Raw genomic sequence first — 6,000 nt, forward strand, 5'->3', positions numbered from 1 at the left:
AGCTCTCCCTTTATGGTGCAGTTGCCACAAAAAGAGAAAGAATGTTGGTTTGGATTAGGCAGAAGACTTTGGACTATTTTCTACAGCACTGAATGTGCAGAACAGGAAGGAAGAATGTAAAATAAATCATATCAACAGATTTTCCTCTACATTTTTAGTTTGACCAGGGATTTCCAAAATGCCGTAGTGGTGAAAAAACAAAGACACTGGTTCTAAAATCTCGTAGAGCAAAATAGAGTAAACACAGGTATACAAATGCTCCCAATTGCCAGTTGCATTTGCTTTACCTCCACACAGAAGGATATAAACTCTAAATCTGAATTTTTGGCTCTAGATTAAGCTTAATTTATCTGTTTTTACACATAAATCTGATAGAGTGTTAACCTACTAGAATATACTGCCTGAAATCTTTTTAGTCAGGTTTAAGTATCATAACCTTACCAATTACTTTGAATATTGTTTTTTATGGGTGTCAGACATTTGTCATCTGAAAAGTATTTTGAGTGCATGCAGTCAGCTCTCCTTTGTCACTGTAGCCCTTAATTAAACTTGATGTTGTCACTTATATAAACGAGCTTGCCTCTTTCTTGAAATAAATTATGATCTACCCTTCACTGTGTTGCTTGAAATGCCAGTTGCAGGCTATAAAGTAAGCGTGCATTGTACCACTGCATCAAACCCAAACCAGAAATATTGAGAATAAAGTCCTCATTACAATTTAAAGTGTCAAAATCACATCAATTGAACAATTTCACACCCAATATTAATCATGCAAGATCACAATTCAGAAGAGTGGATGTGATGATTATTACTTTATGCAACATACACAACTGATAGCTGTCTTAAATGAATATAAGAAAAGACTGGGCAAGTTTTTACTAAAATCCCAGTTCAGAAAAAATATTGAATCAAGGCTGGTAGATATGAAAGTTTGGAAAAGATAATACATATATAACACCAGAGTTGTGTTTTAGTTCATTTTATATTCTTTATTAGTTTCAGACTGTGTTGCTTCGAAATTTCTGCTATAAATTTTCTCAGATTCTTACCTTCTTGCATCAAATACATAGTTTCACCTTATATCAACCTCAGAAGTTTCAAAACGTTATGCACTTAAAGACTCAATCATTTCATTCCCTGCTACAATTTTACAGATATGACAAACACCTTGCCTCATAATGCTGGGTCAAATAACCTATTTAAGTTGGGGGCAGGGGAGTAGGCAGTGTTTCTAAATTACTGTATGCAACATAATTGTTTATGATTAAAAAGTGAAATGTAGACTGGAGAAAAACAACAACAACAACAACAAAAAAGAGCAGATCCTGAAAATACATTAGTCATTTAATCTTAGATTTCGCTTTATTTTTCACATTCAGATGTCCCCAGTGTATTTGAATTCATAAAATCTATCCTGCTAAAGCCTGACTGGTAACAGCACTTCCTGTATACGATAAATACTTATTTAAGATGAAGGCTATCCAGCAAAATGCACGGTAAGCATTACAGAAAAGACAGAAATGTTCTTTCTTTTAATCATTGGCTCATTTGTTTTGACTTTCTGTAGTGCAACCTCAATTTGCCTTTCCATCAATGTTTTTGTTAAAACTGGCATGTGCTGTTGGAACTACAATTTGACAAGAAATGACTTTTCAGGAACAGTGTAGAATCTTTTAGGAAGAAGTTGCAGAGTTAAAACACTTTAAAAAATGCAAATATGCTATATGTCTTAAGCAAATATGAACAAACCCTGAACTGTTTTGGTGAAATCAGTGTTAACACTTATGGATGACTGAGTATAGATTGCAAGTTTTAGCTCATTTTTTATCCACTGTATTGAAAGAAAGACAGATGATGATAATCTGATATAAATGTGGACATGGCTTTGTGGAAGAAAGAAGCGTGATGAAAATGTTAATGATCATGTTGATCACAAAATGAGAAGACAGAAGCAAGTTTTATTAAAAGCAATCTGTGTTCTAGCTGGAATAGATGACTGCTGATTATAACTAACTCTTCTGAATGGCAGATGGGTTCTAATGAACACTGATGGTAAGTCATGTAACAACATATTTGCATCTCATACTATCAGAAAGATGCAAAACAGCCTCAGAACATCACCTAACTACCACTGCTGGATATGCTGACAGAATCATGTGTAGGCACTGCTTGAAGTGAATTCAGCATCCCTCCATCCTCAGCAAGAGAACCAGCCCTGGCAGCTGGTACACGCCCAGGTATAGCCACAGGCTCAGCTCTTTTCATCAGTACCCCCCTGGAATCCTGGCTTTTAAGTAATGCTGTATTCTTACTCTTTGATAAATAAAAAAACAAACATGCTATGCCTGGGAAAATAATGTGTCTGGGATGTGTAATCCCAAACAGAAAATAATTCATTTTCACCAAAGGCCATCATTAAATTGGGTATTATCTCTAGCAAGAGAGCCATAATTTTACAAGTACCTTATTCTTATTTACTTTTCTCTTTCTCACCAGGCCCTGGACTACTCCCAGGCTCCTCCCTCTCTTTTTCTGTTTTGGCAAAGGATCATCACCTGCCCCCCACTCATCTGCACCTGCAGCCCATAATTTACAAAGCCACAGCATGTCAACCAAGAGATTTTTGTACACATCCTCCCCAATTTCTTATTTGCTTTTAATTGTAGTATATTAAAACTCACTAATTTAATTACCTGTGCTGAGAGCCTTTCAACTTGAAACAAAATTAATTTTAACAGCATAATTTATTCTCACTTTCTTCAGCTTCTGAAATGAAGTTGGCTGTTACACTAACCTCTTCTTCCTCCCATAGCTGCTGTTCTCAGCTCCCCAGATTTAATTCTAATTTTAAGTAGGAGAAAGGAGCTTTTCTGTCCTCAGAAAGCACAATTTCATGAGCTTTAATTGAGCCTCTAGTGTTTAGCTAGCTTGAATATCTAAGTAAGACAAATAATCTCTTCTTCATAAACAATATAATATTAAAAGCAAAGCTCACATCAGGCTTCAAATTATTTCCTTTTTTCATTCTTGTAAGGGAGACACTCAGTTGAAAAGTGTAAAAAACAATGGTAATTCCAATCTTCTTATTCTAGAGTTTAATATATGTAATGTAATAATGATAAGTAATACTGAGAACAGTTATCTATTTCCTGGACCTACAGAAACAGATCATGAATATATCCTGAAAATCAGCATTTGTCACGATTTCTGGAACTTCTGATATATATATTTTTTTAAATAGAAGAGCAAATCTTCCACACAAAGACAAAGAGGTTTACCTGATTTTTCTTCTTACCCTGAAACTGGTTCTTTTTTCTACAACAACCTAGTTGCCTGTCTCTGCATTCTGATAAGTGTCGTAAGAATCAAAACAACTGGAAAATAAATGCAAAAAATGCAATCTATATTCTTGATAACAAAGTGAGTAGGGCTAAAATCCACTCAGCTGGAATTTCTGGTAAAAAGATACAGGAATTAGTATAAACTCATGAAAATAATTAAATTTCATGGAGATTAAAAATTTAGCTCTAAAGAGATAAATTAAATGAGTGCTAATTTTATTCTTATGAAGTCTGACCATGGACTGAATATACAAACAGGAAACACTTCAAGAACACAATGAAGAAACAATGAAACAAAGAATAATGAAAACAAAGACAATACAAAGACCACAGCAAAGAACAGAAACATAACTTCTTGCTAAAGCTGGCATTCAGTGATTGGCTTTTTGTGACCCTCAAGTCCTTAAACAGGCATAGAACAATTTATCTTTTCCATGTTCATGCTAAATGAATCAATCTATAAAGGAAAATACTATATAATTTTCTATTTATTTGCCTTCTTTACTGACTTTTTTTAACTGACTTGAACAACAGAATATCTTAGTCTCACGAATAAAAACACTGTCACACTACAGGAATAGCACATACTGCTCAGATAATACTAAATTCTAGAATAAATACTATTTTCTAGAGTAAAGTACCACAAAGCACTAGATGAGCTTTCAGAAACTGTGAGACAAACAAGCAGGGACTTGCATTGCAAGATTGTGCTTTAGGAAAAGGGAATGCATTTCAACAGTAAATATGGCAAGTATGGCTGTCTCTTCAGTTTCATACTCCAAAATTGTTAATTTCCTAAATGCTTGAGAAATCATAGCTGTAGACTTTCAGGTTTCCCTTTCAGGTTAATCCTTTCCAGAATTATTAACAATACCAGCACCACAAAACTTTAAGGATAATATTTAGATTAAAAAAATATTGCATGTTCTTTTCTTTTTCTGCACTACCGTACTTCTAATATCTCTTATTCAAGCAAGGAAAACAGGAAATCTGAAACCCATATTGGAAATATAACTCTAATGTAAAGAGTTTGCTCTAAAATCATTGAATCATCTAAATTGGAAAAGACCTTCAAGATCATTAAACCCAACCATCAATCAGACTTACTGAGTCCCCTCCCTAAGCCATGTACCTTGGTGTCACACCCACACATTGAATATCTCTAGGGATGAGGACTGCATCACTTCCCTGTGCAGCCCATTCCAATGTTTGAATACCTTATCTGTGAAATAATGTTATTCATACTTCTAACTCAACAGTTGAAAAGCTACTTTAATTAACTTATACACAAACTTTTTGATATTCTAAAAATCTCCTCCACTGTCCTTAATAGCCAATGGTTCAAGTGGTTTAACTTCACTACATTATGTTCTGATATCTTTACATGATAACCTAAAATAATTAGCATTAGACTTCATGAGCATTTATGAGAGATTTGTGTGGCTAATTATTGTATTGTAAGATTTTGCATGGTACAAGATAATGTGAATGGTAACCTTACTTGGAATTTTGAAGCAACTTAATTTTTTAGTACAACAGCTGTAGTTTATGAATATTTACGCATTCACCACCATACAAGTTATAAGGGATAATTGAGGACAATCAATTTTTCTTCTTCTATACAAGCACATTTTTTTTTTCACAACAAATAAGATGACTTTCTAGGTTCTGAGATAATAAGCTTAAAAATGACCCAGTTTCTGTAATTCCTTTATTTTAATTTATAGCAACAGTCTCACAAAGAACATCTTTATCAACAGCATCAAAATTCCACAGGTAGATACAGATAGATGCATTCAGTATTGAGTTTTCATTACTTTTTTTTTTTTTTTTGCATTTTGTATGAATTATCACAAATGTTAAAGTTGGGATGACTACACGCACAGCACAATTTGTTCAGCTGTTTTGGTTTAAGGTTTGTTTTTCTGCCACATCTGATCTTCTGTTCTGGATGGAGAGCAGTGAGGAATGATGTCCCACAGGGGTCAATGCGGGACCAATACTCTTCAGTGGGGTCAAGTGCATCCTCAGCAAGTTTGCTGATGCCACCAAGATGTGGGGTGAGGTTGACACACCAGAGAGACAGTATACCATCCAGAGGGACCTAGACGAGGCCCAGGTGAACCTAATGAGGTTCAACAAATCCAAATGCAAGATCTTGCACCTGGGTTAAGGCAACTCTCACAACAAATACAAGCTAGGAGATGAAAGGTTTGAGAGCAGTTCTGCCAAAAAAGACCTGGGTACTAGTGTATGGCAAGCTAGACATAAGCCCTTGCAGCCCAGAAAGGCAACTGCATCCTGGGTTGTATCAAAAGAAGTATGGCTAGCAGGTTGAAAGAGGGGATCATGCCCCTCTGCTCTGTGCTGGTGAGGTTTCACCTGGAGATGAAGCTTACTTCAAAAATAGCTTTGAAATATACCCTGAAATAAACTCATGAGGAAAGCAGTCACAATCTTTATTTGCAGCTGATGATAAAAGAGATCAGTCAGAATGTCTCTTATTTTTCACCAAGCAACACAGGTGCTGTTTGTACCTGATTTACAAATAGTATGCAGTCACTCCTATCCCTTATATCAGTAACCTCTGCATTTTAATTTTATGCCATGTAGCAGTAGTTTGGCATCCCTCTGTTACTTCTATAGAAAGAAGTGCTTT

General features: G+C 35.1%; 1 protein-coding gene across 1 annotated transcript in view; it reads right to left on the reverse strand.

The window, feature by feature from the left end:
- Positions 1–6,000, reverse strand: part of ADGRB3 (adhesion G protein-coupled receptor B3) — a 277,241-nt gene that overhangs the window by 45,620 nt on the left and 225,621 nt on the right. The window lies entirely within an intron of this gene.

The sequence above is a fragment of the Meleagris gallopavo genome, chromosome 2, assembly GCF_000146605.3.
Source record: "Meleagris gallopavo isolate NT-WF06-2002-E0010 breed Aviagen turkey brand Nicholas breeding stock chromosome 2, Turkey_5.1, whole genome shotgun sequence".
Lineage (NCBI taxonomy): Eukaryota > Metazoa > Chordata > Aves > Galliformes > Phasianidae > Meleagris > Meleagris gallopavo.